The following is a 20,605-nucleotide window of genomic DNA, read 5'->3' as shown; positions in this document are numbered from 1 at the left end:
GCGGAGAGGTGTCACTTCCTATGACGTATTCTTGGTCCTTGCACGGTTGTAATGGTGCAAAATGGTGCTCTCGATTTTGACACTTTGTTTCTAAACTTAATAGGTATACAAAGGGATGAAGTAAACATTTTAATGAATTTAACATCGGCCCAGGGGTGGCCTTTAGGCCTTTAAAGATTTTCGACATAAACATAAGTAGGTCACATTATTGTGGTGGTATTTCGTTACATCAACTCTAACTAACTCTACATATAAATAATCAATAAGATTATTTCAAAAGGGTCAAAGCACGGAATTAGGTAAAGCCGTATTAAGTACAGTATTAAGGGAGATTTTAATATTCCTTAATATGATAAAGATGAAGGTGTGCCTCACCAGTTTCACCTCCCTCATTATCATCCTCCCTATTTCATAATCACTCGCAATAAGGCTGTTATGCATGAAAAGTGGTTAGCTGTAATGTTTCCATGAAATCATCAAGCATACACTTGGGTAATGTAAGCAAAAACCACTGAAACAAATCGGTGATAAGAAACGTGGACGCAACACCGACACACGTTATCTGTGCACTTATTAGAGCGAGCGATTTGAGAATTAATGCTTGATGCAACTGAGATTGCATTTGCGTATTCAAAAGTTTAACTGAAGTCCTTACTATTATATCTGGGGTTCAAGGACAAAAAGATAAATACATTGATTACAATAAAAAAGTAAAGTGGAACTAATACCGTAACCCAACATCTATAAAATGGTTTTCACTATGACATACCTATACTCGTACTTGACTTGTACTATTGATAGCTCATCAGACAAAATATTTTTGTTGAAAAATAGCACCTATTTAAAAACTACATAGGATGTTACAACATCTGTACCTCTATTATGTGGCACAACAAACAATGGGTATACAAAGATTGACATAGGTATTGAAAGTGATTGCAAATGTTAAGTTCGACAGTTTGGTCCCAGTTCCCTTCATCAAATAATACTCGTATGTACCGCTTATTATTCGCCCAAAACTGATATCTTTTTTAAAACTACATTTTTATCGGAAGATCAAAATATACAGACCAGAATAACCTTGGAGCAATGTTTGAAGTTACTTTAGTATTCAGTAATTATCCTTTTAAAATCAGCTTTTACGTATTTCAGAAAATTGCACTTTGATTTAATATCTGCATTAGTATGTTAATTACTGATTACGGCTTCTATTGGGAAAAATGCAAGCGTGAAATTAATAATCGTGCATAAACATAGATTAATATCATACAAATTACTCAGATAATTAAATTACGTAGGTAAGGTAACTATTGTAAAACGCATATTTACGTCTGTAACTACGTAAATGCAATCTTGCATACCTAACATTTCTAAATTGATATAAAAAGATATAGCGCCAAAAAAGTACCCCGATGAGTCATTGAAACAGGTAACAAACTCTTGTTACAATTTTTAAACTTTTTTTTCATGGGCCACGCGTTCCAGCCAGTGCCGATGCCGTGGGCATTCCCGTGACGTCCCAGATTAAAAAAATATAGACGAATGCCTTGAGTAATTACATGGAATCCTCAAACACTCGGTAACAATAACACTGGCCACTTGTTATTTCACTGCTTTATGTTGATAGCAATAAAGTTTACAATACCATGTGATCTTAATGTTTTTTTCCCATGGATTACACAATCTGTGGGCGTATTGAGACTACCGCTACCGTTCCTACTGACAGGATGGATCCGTAAATATAGGCATAAAAACGCAACGAAATGGAACATTAGATTGATTAAGCTACCTCGACTTGTCAGACGAGGTTCTTAACTCAGTTGAATTGCCATATTTCTAGTTTTACCTTCTCCTTACACTCTTTCTATAGGCAAATAGCGACGATCTTCAGTTGAAGATCTGTTTTATTCAAGGTCTGTTTTGGAACATCTGTTCCAGAATACTTAATTAAGATGAACTGAAATACAATTGAAATACATAGATGAAGTATCTATTTTAAAATATTTTTTGGGCTCTGTATCACATTATTATTCGAATAAGTGCGTATCACTTACAGATCCGGAAAGAAAAGACAAAGCTGATAATTAAAACAAGGGCAAACCAATAATTATAATGGAGACAGACACACAATTTAACCAATTTAGTTCTGGATCTACTCCGCGAATTAGGTGTCAGCTTCTTAAACAATTAATATTTCAAGTCACGTTGGAATTTATTACGCAAGAACCAACCCAATATTAAATTGCTGAGAGTGAATTTTCCGCAATATTTACTTATCTAATATTCCAGAAACTGATTCATTGCAAACATTTCTCCAAATTATTGCAGTATCTGAAGTGGACCTTTTTTAGGGTTTCTAGTTTTTTGATGTCTGAAAAAATGATTTTAGTCCAATATTAACATCAGGGTCTCACGTCGAGATTAATAAGCAAGAATAAGAAACAAGGAAAGACAGCTTCATTGAACCACCCAAAGTGTATATTTTGACATAATTAAAGCAAATCAACACATAGTATTATCCCCATAAAAAAGAAAGCTTCAAAATAAAAGAAAAAGTAAACGCTTTCCAAACATATGGAATATTTCCGATCATATGATCAAGTTCCCTAGGACCAAGGGCGCGATAATTGTTAACAAGTAACTTGCAGTTATTATAAAAATGCAACTCATTGTCTACTTGCAAGGTTGGTAAAGTACCATGAGAATCTGTCAAGTGCACACAGTTGTGGTTATGTTGTACAGTCAGCAATATGAGTTAGGATGTCATTACAAACTGTAAATTGGCCAACACAATACATGTACTAGCGGTCAGTCATGAGATTAATACATAGATTGATTTATGTATAACGTCATGCGTCTTAGTTTTTAATAATAGATGTAGATATCAATTGATCGTTAAATAAAAGACATTATCAGGGATGATTGAAATTGAAAAATACTAAAGTAATTACGCATCATCATCATCAACAGCCCTTTACAGTCCACTGATGGACTATGAGCCTCCTCCACTATAGAGGAGGCTCATAGTCCAATTACGCATATTCTAAGCGAATACTATTATTACTTTTGATGTTGTCATTACTATGTAAATGAACTACAATAATTTACTTGTTTTCATTAATCGTGATTCCTTCCTCCACAGGACAGGTAATGCCTATTGTGGAGGTCTGTATTTTGTTTTGTACTACTAGATCTGGCAATATTTTTTTTCATTATAAGCCCCGGTGAGGAAAAATAAGAATCATCTTTATTTAATAGGACAGCCAACAAGACATACGCTTTCCAACTAAATGAAGGTAAAGTCTGAATGCTTTCAAAGAGCCAAAGCACACGATGCGTTGCGGCGCCGGAGTCTCTGCGCCGTTTTACATAGAATATCTATGGCGGGCACACAAGCGGTGGCTCTACACGTTGCTAGTGGAAGATGTAACTAGTAGTCCGAAACGTCCACTCGTGTTACAATTCACACCTCCTGTTTAAATGGATGGGAATATAATAATAATGAATGCAAATTACAGGCTCTCAAAAATATTTGGAAATGTATTTATTCCATTGGCTTGCGTCAAGAAGAAGACTTTGTTTTGAAGTTGGCTGAAATGTTGATGAAAAGTTTTTATTTATTGCGCAGTGTTTAAATAAGTAACAAAGCGTTTACTTGCTGTTGCAAAAAACGAGTTGTTGTTAAAAAAATATACGCCAAATATTTTCTACTTATGTAAGATCAATTGTTTTGTACTCGGTAACTTATTTACTCGTATATTTTGTTTTGTAATTTTATGCAAATAAAAAAAATGTCGCAACGCAATATTTTTTATTTTCTATCTCAAGCATTCCTTTCCATGTGCAACATGCTAAATTGAATTAAATTGGTTCCTTTGATCATTTTTCAAACTGAATGAAAGGACTGCCATCGCCAACTTGTTGCAGTTGGTCATTTTGTTGGAAACTAGAGCACGGGCTGTGTACATTCCCACGTTTCTAGAAGTTAAAGGCCGAACACACAACAAGCAAGCTAAGCAAGTAGGTAGGGCTTCTTCTCAGCACTTGCCAAATATTTGTTTTGAAGCGTGATTGAAAAAAATTGTGAGACATGTTGTCTTTTATTTAATTTCATCTTGAAAATGTGACGATTTGTAAGTAGGTTCTATGGAATAGTTTAGTCGACCACTCTAAGATACCTTTTTTAGGGTTCCGTAGCCAAATGGCAAAAAACGGAACCCTTATAGATTCGTCATGTCTGTCTGTCCGTCCGTCCGTCTGTCCGTCCGTATGTCACAGCCATTTTTTTCCGAAACTATATGAGCTATACTGTTGAAACTTGGTAAGTAGATGTATTCTGTGAACCGAATTAAGATTTTGATGCAATTTTTTTTTTCTAAACCGAATAGTTTGCGTGACAGACGCTTCTAAAGTGGACAAAAGTTGGTCCCCCCCCCTCTAACTTCTAAAATAAGAAAATGAAAAATCTAAAAAAAACATATGATGTCCATTATAAAAACTACCAACGAAAATTGTTTTGAACGAGATCTAGTAAGTAGTTTTTTTTAATGCCTCGTAAATTGTAAACCGCTTATTACCGCGTAATCTTTCATACAAATAACTTAAATTAAAAAAATAATAATTTTAATTTCATAAATCAATGGTACGGAACCCTTTGTGCGTGAGTCCGACACGCACTTGGCCGGTTTTTTTAAATATGTCGTATCTACGTTTAGTTCTTAAAGGCTCCAATATTATATTCGATATGAGACACATAATGTTATGAAAACTCGTTGTTATTCTCTAAAGTTACTCACGTATCATGTCTATGTATTAAATTTTAAACGTAGTTTTACCTTTTATTGGTATTTTATAGCATGAATATACGTGTCTTATACTTATTTGGTTTACGCTAGTAGAATAAATAATAATACAAACATCAAACCATTAACTAAGTAGGTATGTGATACAAAATTAAATGATAGTTTGTTAGACAAATAATGAAAAACAAATGATTTGAAATACATATATTAGTAAGGTTTTCAATTTAAACTACCCGTAATGAAACTTTTTTGCACAAGATGCTCATGTCTTTTACTTTCATAACTTTTTCGTGCTACATTTGTGCTAAGTTCATGAAAATCTATTCAGTAGTTGAATTATGAAAATAATACAAACAAACAGGCACCTTTATAACGAATGTAAGTATGGATTAAAGTTTCTGCTGACAATGGCGGTGTGGCATTGAATAATTGATTTTACAGCTGTGGGTAATGCTGTACTGTCTTTGCTATTGATCGATAATAGTAGGTCAGGTATCTTATGTGCAATTAAAACTGTTTTACTGGGTCAACCCAAGTTTTTTAATAACTGGCCAATGCCTAAAATGAACATCCACCCTTCGATGTCCTAGGTCTTATACATATACATAATTATCTTAAAATCAATCACGACTAATTATCCTAAGTTAGATAGAGGCGGATGTCAATGTTTTTTTTTATCAAAGGATGTTAAGGTACATGACGTCATTATTATTTTAATTACTGGGAATTTCCCTACACTACTAGGATTTCATAAAAATCTTAACGTTTTTTCTAATTTTTCTACCACAGAGGAGATANGCCTATCATGGATACGTTGCGTCGGTGCTACGTTATGGTATAGTAGTCTGGGGAAATTCAAGTGAAATCGAATCCTTGTTCATTATCCAAAAAAAATGCATTCGTGCAATGTGCAATTTAGACTCGTTGGACTCGTGTAAGCCCTGGTTCAGAAAGCTGAACCTATTAACTCTGCCATGCCTATACATTTATGAATTGGGATTATTTGTAAAAAAACATCCCTATTTTTTCACGACATATAGTCATAATAACCTATATAGTAGAAGACATCCTAACAGGCTTAAATTTCCGGCTATAAAGTCTACCCTTTACAGTAAAAACTGTTTTATAATGGCCATTAAAGTTTTTAATAAAATTCCAGACTCTATCACTGACTTGCATGTAAACCAATTTAAAAAATGTCTTTATGAATGGTTAGTTGATAAATGTTTTTATACTGTCAAAGAATTTCTGAGTGATTGATTTGTGTATCTATAATGACTTAAATTTTTTAATTAATTTATTATTGTTAATATGTAGATTCTAATTTTGTAAAATTTGCATGCCTACCCTGGACAAAACATGTTGGACTTGACATTTTCTATCGACCATTTTGTTACCATGTTTCTGAGCAAATAAACGATTTATTATTATTATTTATTATTATAATATATTTAAGATTCCATGTTTAGTCAGTAAAGTTTAAGGGCTGAGTTGCACCAACTTACTTTAACCGCAGCTTTAATAGTAACCGGTATTTTTTGTTTGGAGTTTGACAGATTTTTGACGTTTGTTAAAGTTGCAACTCAGCCTAACTGATTTCGAGAACACATAGGCTTAAATCACAATATTAACTATCTGTTTTTCATGTGTCGTTGACGTGGACTGTATGTTACAAAATCACACGTATGATTAATCATCAAATATTATTATGTAGAAGTTAAGTACGATTTAACAAATATAGAAGTCGTAGCTACACTCGTTGTTTATTATAAAACACGGTATAGCACATGAGAGAGTATACACAGTAGTATTGTTCGCGTGAAAACAAAATTGTTTGGTGAAACAATGCTCTATTTGTGCAACAAATCACTATGGAAAAAAATCAAACAATTTATAGTTTAGTACATCTGGCTATCAGTAACTAAATCTTTTAGATAAGATAAGACGATAAAATTTTAAATGACCTGATGGTCATTTCACTCGACGGTCAGCGGTCACACGGTGATCCGTGGTCAAATGTGACCGCATCATACAAATTTATTGTCAACGAGCAATATCCTGCCCAAAAGGCATAATAATATTGTAGTTGTTAATACGATTTTTGGTAAAAAAGGATAAAATGACGCGTTGTGAATCCGGTGGTGAGACATTACCACAGACATTTTGTCTGATAATAAATATTTTGCTACTTAGTAAATGCCATAGATAGGATGGTAGTTAAAATTGCTTCAACATCGACAAAACCATAGTTACTGATCACTTTAATTTGAAGAAACCGGTTTTTTTACACTGCTTATGGATAAGCCACACGGTATAAAAATGATATTAGAAGAAACCACTTTTTATGCTGCTTTTTCAGTCAAAGTCAAAATTCCTTTATTGGACACGTCATGAAAATCTTTAATGAATTTTTTTCACAGATTTGCTATTTAACGTTATTTTTATTAACATGAACGATGACTTGTGGAATACTGAGACGCTTTTCAATAATCTTGCGACCAGTCCGACTGGTTGTCAGTCTGTGACCTGCTAGATAATTGACCAAACATTTATTATGGCGTACGTATGGAGAAAGTATCAATGTGTCTATTAAAACATTTCTATTTGCCTACGCTTGCCAATTAGGCATTAACTAAACTACGGCTGGTGATGATTGAATGTAGGTAATAAAAAGTAATTATTTACGGTATTTCATTAAGTAAACATAATGTCACTGGTAATGACTGGGTATTAAAGTCGTGCTACTGGGCAAAGTGGCAAATTAATGTACGAGTATGTGTATGTTTTAATACTCGTCTGATCAAGGTAAAGAATCATGCTACTTGCTGTTTTTATTAACCATTTCCAGGGGAGGCCTTTGTCCAGCTGTGGACGTCATTTGGCTGAAACGAATGAACGAACGAATTTGCTGTTTTAGGTTTAGATATATATTTTTAATAACTGTGCGTCCTTAACGAAATGAAGCAGTATTTTCGGATCCAAAAAATCCCACACATGGGATATCTGCTTCATCTCTATGCTGAAGAATATCTTTGAAACCCCCATGGCCTGATGGCCTCTGGATTCTCCATTTGTCGTTGGTAATCCAAAACTCTGAAGCCCAAGAACCTTTAAAGGTGTTTATTAGTGCGTACTCAGTAACATTTACTATGAGGAATAGGGGAAGAACTAAAAAGATTATCGTGCATGCATTATTCAATCATTCAGAGATTCAAAATTCTGTGCACAGGTTGAAACTCACTAATACTAACTTAAACGAAATACAATGCACAATATGATTTTGATGTCTAAATTGGTGTACAGTCTAAGACTTATTTTGCTTGCAAAATCGCTGCTATTACAACTACATTAGGATGTCACACTTGAGTGCGGATAACTGTACCTACTTCCTGATTTGCTCCTTTAACTGAATTGGCCGTGGTCAGCACTTTCCAAATGTTTGTCTCGAAGCGATCGCAGGGTTAAAATGCAAACAGATCTTTAAGTGCCTCTTCAGGGCAACCTTTTCTTTACTTTTAGTCTTTTAATTTGTTAAAAATGCTGGTTGGTCAAACTTGGAACGAAAGATATTTGCTTTGATCACCGTTTTTAACCAAAATTGGTGTCTTCTGCAGTCTTATTTTTCATTTTAAGCATTTTTTTTTACAAAACCAAAGCATTAAAATATCGAAAAAAGTAGCCGACTAGAACATATGATTTGGAGTCACAGACTCGATCCGATTGTGTGTGGGGGTCATTGAACCCACGATGACCGAAGATTTGATGCGCTGACCGCGAAGTAAGTGATGGCCCGTGACTTCGTTTACAATTTTTCTTTAATGAGTTGCCTAATTTTATATTAATAAAACCCCGCTAGCACTTGGTCTGACACCTTAAGCTATACGGTATTACAGTAAAAGTTTAAAATTTTTACCTAGTTTGTAAGTTGCTATAAAAATATTGAAATAGTAAGTCCATGTTTGCATTGAAAGAATTTCATTGTTCGTCCATATTATCGTTATGGCTAATGTATAAGAAATTAATTGAAATGTAAAAGACACGTTGAAGGAGTTATACGAGTATGCTGAAAAAAAAAATAGAAAGATTTTTTAAATTGACATTACTATTAAACATGACGTAGTTTGTTTAAACATCGTCTACGATACACTCAAAATGTAGTTTGTAAAGTTTTAACACAAGTCACTGAAAGGCTTGCCTGCACGCATGAACTCTACATTTTCATTAAAAGGTTCTTCTACTACAACTTTTGGCTGTCAAAAACATATTGACTATTTACTTATACTTTTACGATCAAACATGAACGTCATTCATCATTACCAGACCAGATACCATCCAGGAGCTTAGCATAGCTGGATTAACTACTTATGGGCAGGAACTTTGTTTGACTATAAAAATACTAAAATGCTTCTTATAGCACCATACATTATCAGCCCTTTACAAAAATACTTAGGGTTAATCCCTTCATTCAAATTCCATGCTCAATTATAAGTATATTGCTAGGATTCATACGAATTGCTGACATTATATCATTATTAATCATCACAAACATCACAGGTAAGAAGACGATTATCAAATTCAAACTATGGTTAATTAAAGTTCAAAAATAATAAAGTCTCTAATAATTTACTGAGGATGAGTCGTTAAAATTAACTTTAACTTTAAAATATGATAATCTTTCTTTATTAGCTAAGCACTTGATAAACTAGTCGCAAATGTTAGGTAGGTATGTGAAAGTTTTCCTTTGTTTAATGCGTTAGAAAACTGTCACATTGTAATTGCAAAATGGTTGGCATGATGTCACACAGATCTTCACTATTATACAAGAAAATACATTAAACACCAAATACTGTTTAAAGTCAAACGTAAGAATTGTTCAGAAATCTATCTACTGTCGACCAGGTACAAGTTATAAGAAATTAACTAAAAAAGTATTTCTTAAGTTTAACAAGACAGTATTTTAATTAGGTCACTGTTAAACGGTTAAAATTGTTTATGAGAAAATCGGCTATTGTTATTGAATAGTGTGTGAAAACTCTTTAGAAAGGTTATTATAGAATTATTATTGATCATACATCACATCACCCCTGTAACAAATGATGAAGTTTAGTATCTTACTAATATTATAAATGCGAAAGTTTGTATGGATGTCTGGATGTTTGTTACTCCTTCACGCAAAAACTACTGAACGATTGTTGATGAAACTTTCCAGTATTATTGTTTATAACCCAGAATAACATATAGGCTATAATATATGATGATCTGTGACAAACTAAATTTCACGCGGGTGCAGCCGCGTGCAAAAGCTAGTAATTAGAAAATATCAACCTTCTTTTATTTACTTCTAAAAATTAATACACCTAATTTAGAAAGTGTAACGTCATACCTAAATGTTTATCGAATTTGTTTGTTTTTTCTTTAATTTATGTTTAACCGTCGATTAATGTGTAAAATTGGTAAATGAATAACGTGCATACTTACCGTGTAAACATACAAAACAAAACAGTGCAATTTCAAAATTCTCTCAAGAAGTCCGTGTGAGGACTTGACTTAGGGAAGTGGAGCCACAAACTGAAACTATCATTCATTTATTGTCATTCATTGCATGATTATTTGAATCTTTGACTTTAAATGACATATATCAAACAGTCTGTAGGGTCTGTTAAAATAATTGTAGTAGAGGAATGTCAGTGTGACAATACCGACAACACCTATTGCAATTATGCCATTATTATTACTGCCATTGTTTTGGTAATATTGCTGCTAATTGCTCCTTGCTAAATTGCTAGATCTAAAATTTTGATCAGCTTATTTTTATTTCTCAATTTAAGGGGATTTAAGCCATTTAATTGTCCGTAGTGCAATTTTAGAACGCGCTTTAGGGATAATGGGCAATTGGGCTAAAGGTTAATGTCAAGCTTTTTTACTCCTTTAACTGTCTCGACTAGCTAAGACAAGCTAAGTGAAGCGCACGGGCACTGAAAGGCACAGAGTTGGTAAAGTTAGGGCTTGTAGAGTTAGCGTATAGAGATGGAAGCATGACTCTACATGAGATCTAATAGATAGCTTGTTAGTAGAGTCAGAAAAGTTCAGAGTTTTTGGTAGAGTCAGGCTGGAGCAGAAAAGTTCTCAGGCCGGACGACGTAATATGGGCAGGCCCCCCACTAGGCGCATCGACGATCTGGTGAAGGTCGCGAGAGGTGCATGGATGCGGGTGGCGCATGATCGGTCGTTGTGGAAATCCTTGGAGGAGGCCTTTGTCCAACAGTGGACGTCATTTGGCTGAAATGAAGACGAAGAGTCATAATGTTCTCGTCTTGGCAACATTTTACATGACAATGCTTTTGTAGGATCATCATTTTTGTTTCTTATTTATTTGATTTAGTTTTTACTAATTAATAATAATCAATAAAATGTAAGTACACTAATCTGTTTTAGAATTTCGAAACACTAGACTTTTGCATTTAAAATATTCATTTTCATACGGACACCCGGGGTCCGTCTACATTAGAAACCGGTTGTGGAACAAAAAATAAACAAGTCAGGTCTACAGTCGGCTGCAGAAAGGTGTTAAGCAAACATTACTGGGAACTGATTTTTGAAATGATTCCTCAGTGCTAGATAGATATTATCTCAAGTACAGACAATCCAGGTAATTTTCCCAATATTTTTTTTATATTGGCAAAATATAATTTCGAATTTAGGTAAAGTCGCAGAATGAAAAGGTTCGTCACCTTAGTGTCGGTTTTCGCTTGCACTAGGTACTGTAAGAGTCAAACCTGCCAACATAACAGTGCAAGAAACAGTGCTGCTAACATTTAAATAAATATGACGTTTGCTAACGAATAAGGTCTTGCTTGTTTATTTTTCTATCCCATCAGTGCAATGCAATGATGACATTGACCAATTGACAATAGTTTTTTTTTATTTAATAGAAATAATAATGGCAGGTTGAACCAACAAGAAGGTTTTAGTTTATCAATCATAATAATCTTCTTGACAAGATAAATCGTCAAACAACTTTGATCAATAATTTTGAACTTTACTGACGAACAGTTAAAGATTATTTTCTCTAACTCGAGATTATTCTGTAACATAGTATCAAAAGGTAATATGTGTTCGCGATTCGTTGAAGGAATCAATTTGAAAACTGACGAACCTTTTCATTCCGTGACTGTACATATTATCTTTTTCTTTCTTTGACTCTTTGTTCACAAAGCTTTTGAAACAACAAAAAATCAAAGCGAAAAAGTCCTATAACCATTCGCAAATACTTAGTCGGGTCATAAGTTCTGTCACATGTTTATAGTGAAATAATTGATACTACATTTGTTTTTACGGTAATCATTTATATATCAATAGAAAGGTACTAAAACAAAGATTTTATGCTTATAAAAAATATTTCAAATTTTCCTTGCAATTATGAATACAAGGGTTCCAACTGCGCGGTCAGTGGTCTCTAGAAACACGAGCGAGTTTCGTATCAATATCGGCGGCTGGTTTAACACAGGATGCCTTGAGGGACTCCAAATCAGTATGAGACATAGAGCAGGCCTTCCTCTCCAAATGTTGCCATATTTTGTAATCCAACGGATTAGAGTCTGGACTGGATGAGGGCCAGACTTCGTGCCGGCTGAGGTCAATTTTACGCCCTACGAGCGGGTTTTGCGCGCTTTTCACTCTATGAGCTGGCTCAGAATCCTGCTGGAACTCCTAGTGTCTGTAATTGGGCATGATATGTGAAAAAGGTTCCATAAGCTTTGTGAGAACTGAATTTTGATACAGAATGGCATTCGTTTTTATGCCTTTTATGCAAAAAAATACCTCAAAAAAGCCCAAATTTGAGACATGATACCAAAACTTGAGTGACGATAAAAGCTGCCCTAGCTGGACAGCCGAAATTAAGCTGGTGCTTCTTCATTGATGCGCATCTAACTTACCATTTTGTTTTTTTGTAACTCTCCTCCATGGTAAAAAAAATCATTCGAAAAATTTTTTTCAAGGTACTTTTTTCCCGCATACCGCTTAAGCAAAACGTGGGATTTCTTCAATCTCAGGTCTTTCAAACGCGCATCCAAGTGATTTTTTATTTTTCTTCAAAAAGTTTGAAGCCTTGAGTCTTCAAAATATCAATTTCACCCTGGATGTGCTTAAGCCAGGGCAGGCAAAGTCTGCTAACGCATGGGCTTTTTTTGAGTTCGCGCCTTTGCTGCTTTTAACGCTGCTGGAGTCCTAACCGTGCAAGGACAATTACTTTTGTTTTATGTCTTCTATACTTCAAACTTCATTATATCGTTTGATGAAACGATAAACTTAAAATTTATATTTAATTAATTTTTTTCAGTACATTGAAAATCTGCTTTGGCGCGTAACCGCACCAATGCAGCGTGACAACTGCTGTTCGGTCTTCTTTATGCGTCCACTACATATTTAAAAACAAATAAAATTCAAAACAGTGCACATTTTTAATTTCATTAAATATTCTACATTCTAATTCAATAAATATTTTTGAGACCTTCATTTAACAGACAGAACTTATGACCAGACTAGGTATTATTGAGCCAATGTTAAACTGATAGACAAAGTTACCCAGATTGAATGTAGTTCAAGATTTATTATTAAAAATTGCACATTAAAATAGTGTAGTTAAGCAGTTCCTTATAGCTTGAACGCCCACTGCACAAATCTCGTAAGTTGTAGGTAATTGTTGCCATCCATTTATGTACTTAATTTGTAATCAGATGTTCCTCTTTTGTTGCCAATCGACAAAAAGAATTATCTCACGTCATCAAGACATTTCCGTATAGTATGCAATTCAGGCAAATATAAAAAATGTAAAAAATAGGACTGAGTAGGTGGGTAAATAATTTTTTGAAACATGAAAAACACAAGAAAAATTACTGCCGGGCTAGACTTCAAAGATTATTAAAGATATGAAATTGTCACAGAAAGTCTTAATAGGGTATATTATTATAATATAAGGCGTTCCCTTCTTCGACGCGACATAATCAGAGGAAACTATTAGCATAATATTATGTCGATGATCGATTATTATTGGTGTCAATACTTGTCTGAAAGCGGCCAGTAATTTTCTTGGCTCACTGTACACGCATCCGAAGCGAACTGTACCTGACTCGTTCCGGTAATAACTTGTGATTCGTTTATATTGCCATTTTTTTAAATTGTAAATTGCAGGCAGATTATTTATACAAGTTATTCTAATGAAACCCCATACGTGCGATTTAAATTTTTCCGAAATAACGGTAGTGTTTTTGTGAGTAAAATGCATCGGATTATTTTGTTAAGTATAATGAATGCCGGAAAGCACACTAAAACAAATAATGATGATGCATTAGATGGTTTTAGGGAAGTAAACGTCACGATATCAAATATTTTTAAAATAAATCTTAATGACGCCCAATTAAACAGTCGGCAATATTATATTTGACAGCTATACATCATTTCGCCAATATATCAATCAAAATCACTTCTATATGTATAAAATAATCTATATATATAAAAATGAAACCCGTTTCGCGTTGTCACGGCATCACGTGTGAACGGCTGAACCGATTTCGATAATTCTTTTTTTTAAATGTTTGTGGAAGTCCAAGGATGGTTCTTACGGAAAAAAATATTAAGAAAATCTCTACGCTAAGGCGGTACGAAGTTCGCCGGGTCAGCTAGTACATAAATAAAATATGATTGACAAAAAATTACTTCCTAAGGCATCCGCACGAACATCCGGAAATGTCCCTACTCGTATCAATTCAAGATTATTCTGTATCTCCGTTCTGTCGAACTTTTCTTCGAAAGATAACATTTAATCTCAAGGCCAGACAAGGTCTTTGTTTAAAGCACGGACTTCAAAAACCTTTGTTATGTTATTATCATAATACTGTTGGTTTTGGCATAATAGATTTGGATTCAGTAGGGTGGACGTCTCTGTGGCTCAAGATCACAGTATAGCCGTATAGTATAGCAACATGCGGTCAAATACCTGCCTTGTTTAGCAGTAAAAGATTAAAGAAGAGTTCGTGCTTCAAATAGCATTTTAACAACCCGTCTTCATACCAGATTTCTATCGTGAATATTAAATGCTCACGGCTTTGGTCTACCTGCTCACGAAAAACAGCTTGGTTATGCAGCATCATTAGGATTTAAAAAGGTCTAGAATGTTTAATGGGTGGTTATTTAACTGCTAAAATTCCAGAATACCGAATTCGTTCTTTCATTGCAAAGTTTTTTATTTTTTACAAGTTTTATGTAACATACTACCCTTTATGAAATGATCCTACTGAATTGCTTATCAGCTAGAGTGGTTTTGGTTAATTATCACCTTTTGTTCAAAGGTGTGAAAGCAAACTTATCTGCGTCGATAAGGAACAGGTCTTGACCGGTAAACGAAAAACAGAAGTTATCTATAATACCAAATCTATTAAAAAAATAGTTTGTATTAGTCCTGGCTATGTCACATAAATATTGACCATGCGTCTTATCTTGCAGTCTGTCTATAAGTATACAGATAAAATAAAAGTTATTTTGCTTTTCTGACGTCGGTAAAAATAAAAGTTTTTGACTGTATTCAAAAACTTTTCTTTTGCATTTAAGAAACTTAGCATCTCATGAAGGCAGACATTATACATGGAATAGTAATTTATTTTTATTCGTATTCAAAGGATCAGATCAAAATCAGATTGCTAAATAGGTAAATCTTTTTTACAGCTGCTCGACTTAAAAAGTATTACTTCATCACTGAAATGCAATGAATGCAATATGCATTCACGGGATGCACTTGGATGCGGGCAGCGCAAGACCGGTCACTGTGAAAATCCTTGGGAAAGGCCTTTGTCCAGCAGTGGACATCATTTGGCTGAAATAATAAGGCATTGGTGCCTGCACCGACTTGGTTCATGAACACAGGAAGAGTTAAAGATAATCGCGATAAATTGGCTATTTGTAACGTGCGCTCAATATTTTTTATCACGGTAGACGGTTTCGAATGGGTACACTAAATATTCCTCCATTTTGAAAACCAATGGCTAAGACCTTCATGGAATTCAATTTAGTGAGATTTATAGAAGACTAACGCCCGTTTTCACCATCAATCCTTAATTTTTAAGTGACCCATATGAAAACAAATTGCCTGTTATGTATTACCATAGGGGTCACTTAAAAATTAGTTATTGATGGTGAAAACGGGCATTAGTTACCTAAATATTAACAGAATTGATTTAATTTAGATGCATGTGAAAACTTAGCAAGGTGTGCAGACCTAGACAGACGTTATGAAAAAGTAATTCATTGTATAAATATAAAAGATTAATAAAACATAATCTTCAATGGACGAGATAAAAATAAATAAAACCAGTTCGTCTAGAAATAGAGATAATCCGGTATAATTTCAATGAAAGGACGTTTAATTTTACAGCCTCTATTAAATGTATTTACTTCATTTCGTACTCCCATTGAACTGGTGATATAAGTAGTTTGATTTTAATAATATTATGTTACGTGATGGTGAACCGTTTGATATCTTTAAATTATTATTCTTAAAAAAATAATTAGAACACGCTTCAATGTTAATTAGTATTAATAGTGTTCTTTTCAATTAATATCGCAATCATCCAAGTGAAGTTGAGTAGGCAGATTGTAAAAATCTCAATTTGTATTTAATTGAGAAGACCCCAAACAATGACGAAATTATCAATAAACTGCTGAAGAGACCCGTCCGTAGGTCTCTAACAAAGTATAAGTATTTCACAGTCAATTAAATAAAGCACGCAATCTTAAAATTATTTTAAGGCCTGTCAATCAGTAAGCTTTATGTGCCGATTACAGCCACGTCATAAGCAAGGACTTAGTGAAAGATAAAAGGGTGAAGTGCTTGATACAAAACTTCGGGTACAAGCGAGTACGAAAACCGGTGTTATCACTCTTTCACTTATTTTGGAATACTGCAACAACTTTCAACTTTTTAATACTATTTTCACGACAAATCAGAGACATATTTTTTTAATTTCACATTTATACCGACCAGCAATAATAATGACTTGGCCACATACGAACTTCTTGTAGCTTTTGTTTAGTTTGAATTAAGAACAACTTTATTCCGCAAACTTTTCGCTCAACTTGCGAATAACAAAATGTATCGGCGTGTCCGTTTTTTGTGTGAATGTTTACGACTCAAAACTTGTTCTTTACTATTTTAAGTCAAAATGGCGAGTATAAACAATAGCAAATATTTTCACCACAGACACCGGTAAGGTGGAAAAAGGTAAAAAATGCGTAGAACCGGCTCCACGTTCCAGAAGTCACTTAAAATGTGTGGATAAGGAATACAAGTGCACCTCTCGAGATCGAAATACAACAAATACACTGATCACTGCATTGTCCGTTCACCGGCGGCGCGCTCCGTCCGAGGCGACACCGCAGACATCACTAAAGAAAGAAGCCACACTGACTCAGGTAACAATTTCACGTCGAAGCTACCCGGCCGACTTCGGTACACACTACGGCTCTACCACGCGTACAAGAGTGCATTAACCATGTTTCGTTAGGCGAGTTGGCTATGGAGCGACATTGTAGCACATCGTCCGTACCGGTAGAGAGAGATGAAACGTGAATGACTTTAAGCCGTTCATGAACTAAGTGCCGCAGACGCGTCAGCGCAGTTTTTGAAAAAGTTTTATAGGTAACTTTTCGGTCCGGAGGTTTTACGATGCAACTACCATTGCAGCGCAGCGCAGTAAAATTTTGAATTGACATTTTGTATGCGGAGCACAATCGCCACTAACCCCATCATATTCTATATTCCTTTATAGTACCCAACAATAACATAGTATTGAATATACTATTTCTTCTAATAAAACTAAAAGGAAAAGAGTAGGCACTTAAAAAGTCATAAATAATTTTCAAACCACTGTTTTTAGGCACTGCCTCTACTTGCCCATGTACATTGTACATGTCATTGCCATTGCTGTATAAAATTGTTATTATAAATATTTGAACGACCGGGATCAAAATTTTAACAATTTTAAGTGCCATAAATAAGCCCAATTCGCAAAGTTTTTTTATATTCGCAAAAACGTCTGTTACTTCATATCCCTAATCATATTATTGACCGTAACAAAATTTGTGGGTCCCAAAAAGTAATAAAATACATCGTCCGCTCTACACTCTTTGCGCATGACGTCACCGTTTCGAAATGTCAGAGCGGGCGTAGTGCTGTCCCACTCCCGCCCAGTATTCCCATAGGGGAAGGCAAGGATGTCCATCTCGGTTCAGTGGTCGAGTCGATGCGCGGGCGCGATGTAAGGCTTCGCAGCGCCTGCGCTCACAAAAAGCTCGCTCGCTGCTACATAATAAAAAGTGAACGCTGAAATGCTACTGTTTGAACACTCAAGCAATATGCTTGACCAAATCTCATATTTTCATGCATATTTTTTGTATGAAAGTTCACATATTTCTCTACCACCACCGATTTCAATAAGATCAGTAGATTCTTTGAAATATGTAGTTAAGTTAACTTATTTAGTAATTCAGTATTTTTTTCCTTTTTATTGTTTTCAGGCGTACCTTTTAGTACTCGTAGTTTATCGATAATTACTAAGACGTCTCGGAAATATTCTATTTATGAAATATTGTAATTACAATTATGTCTCTGCTCTCCTTAAAGCCACGTAATTAGGTTAATATTATGTGTAATTTATTGCATTATATTATAATTTATCGTATATTCATCGTTGACATTATAAATTAAAATTTCAAACTACTGAATTTCAACACATCAATAGTGTTGGCAAAAGTGTCGTCTTAACTTTTTCATATTATTTTAATAGGTAGGTATACAAAAACTAATGGAAAATCGCGTTTTGATAGCTCATAAAAAATATATCAATTGACTGACATAGTAGTAGGTACTGAATCTTGGTGATATTGGAAGATCATGGTATTGGTTTCCTGAATACCTATCAAAAGTAATAAATTTTATTATAAGTTCGCTAAAATGAAAGACAAATACATAATACTTGTAATATCAATGGTAAAGTACCAAGAAGTTTGATGGTTAAAAAAAGAAAAGTAGGTAAATAAAATTTATATTTATTGTAAAGCGCAGTAAATGTCATTGTTATGTGCTTCGAAAAAAGTTTTCCATTCATCTTACGAGTACATGTTGTGGCTGAGTTGACATTGCATTGCATTGTAACAACAAATTGTGTATAACAAGATGGTCAGCAATAAATATTTGAGTATTGAGTAAAATTTTTACAATGGCACGGATGTTAAACCCCCAGTTTTCAGAGAAAAGGGGTTATTCACATGCATTGTGCGAAACCAATTTAGACTATTTAAGACGACCAAATAATTCATGAGCGTACTAAAGAACTTATGCACCAGTACTATGTTTTGTTCTTTTAGTAGGTATTACATACTAAGACCCATGTACTCGCCAACCTACATCTCCAGACCCGTTTTTGGAGTTCGATATAATCTATTCAAAAACCTTCTAAAAATATTTTGTATCTGAATAGACTGAATTTCAAAAGATGTTATAATTGAAATTTAATATTTTATGAATCGTTCGTTCGTTCGTTTCAGCCGAAAGACGTCCACTGCTGGACAAAGGCCTCCCCCAAGGATTTCCACAAAGACCGGTCCTGCGCCGCTTGCATCCAGGTACTTCCCGCGACCTTCACCAGATCGTCGGTCCACCTAGTGGGAGGCCTGCCCACGCTACGTCTTCCAGCTCGTGGTCGCCACTCAAGAACTTTCCTGCCCCAGCGGCCGTCAGCTCTTCGAGCTATGTGCCCCGCCCACTGCCACTTGATTTTAGCGATTCTGCGGGCTATGTCAGTCACTCTGGTTCTCCTACGGATCTCCTCATTTCTGATTCGATCACGCAGGGAAACTCCGAGCATAGCACGCTCCATCGCTCTTTGGGTGACCTTGAGCCTTCTTATGAGGCCCATAGTAAGCGACCACGTCTCAGAGCCATACACCATCACTGGCAACACACACTGGTCAAACACTTTTGACTTGAGACACTGCGGTATTTCGGACGTGAGAATTTCGCGAAGCTTATTTATTGATATTTTTTATTGTTTGTGTGTATATTTTTTTAAATACTTCGAAGACCAACAACATTAACGTCGCTGAAGTGATTCATGTGTAGCTTGTGGCCATAGTACAATCATTACTGTACATAATTATACGTTTATGGCCCATTAAATTATGAACGCGAAAAGGTTATGTGTAACATAAATATGTGTTTCTATTTCAAACTTAAACGTCAATTAGGCTAACGAAGTTAAAAATGTTTGACTACTCTTGAATTATGGTGTAAATAAATTTAAATGTACTGAACCCTCGCTCGGAGAACGATCCGAACTTTCCCTCTGCTTCTTATTAGCTCGACATCTACCTGTTTTTGCGCGCACAGCTGACGTTTTAATTCCAGTCAATTTATTTTAATAGACCCTTAAGCATTTGTTCCCATCAATTAAAGTAAGTAATACCAGATTATAGTAATGCTTTTAAGCATAAGCAAAAAACATGGGATAGATGAATCGATTGTATGGATATTAGTTTTGATACAGATAAAAGGGATTTGGATAAAACCTTAGATAAAGTAACGTATAGACATAATAAATAACAATGAAGAAATAATTACTATACAGTTCGTCAGAAAATTATACCTTTGTCACAAAATAAATGCACAGCTCGCTCTAGCGGATGTTGTAGGCAACGTAGAAAGCTGATCGAAAGCATTAGTGTGTATGAATATTGAACTCAAACGCGTTGCT

The 20,605-nt window shown here is 34.7% G+C and overlaps 1 protein-coding gene across 5 annotated transcripts in view; it reads right to left on the bottom strand.

The window, feature by feature from the left end:
* Positions 1 to 20,605, bottom strand: part of LOC114351443 (Formin homology 2 domain containing) — an 87,417-nt gene that overhangs the window by 48,641 nt on the left and 18,171 nt on the right. For 2 of the 5 annotated variants that reach the window (XM_028302659.1, XM_028302663.1), the window contains exon 1: positions 17,150 to 17,245. The exons of 2 other annotated variants lie outside the window; for them this stretch is intronic. The gene's annotated coding sequence lies outside the window, so the exon portion shown is untranslated. Of the gene's footprint in view, positions 1 to 17,050; positions 17,250 to 20,605 lie in introns of those variants that run through there. One more of the 5 variants, XM_028302660.1, reaches the window with a different exon arrangement.

This window comes from Ostrinia furnacalis, unplaced genomic scaffold (genome assembly GCF_004193835.3).
Source record: "Ostrinia furnacalis isolate ACB-3 unplaced genomic scaffold, ASM419383v2 OfSCF1144, whole genome shotgun sequence".
In the NCBI taxonomy this organism is placed as follows: domain Eukaryota; kingdom Metazoa; phylum Arthropoda; class Insecta; order Lepidoptera; family Crambidae; genus Ostrinia; species Ostrinia furnacalis.
The sequence above is the reverse complement of the archived record's forward strand: the minus strand, read 5'-3'. Positions and strand labels throughout refer to the sequence as shown.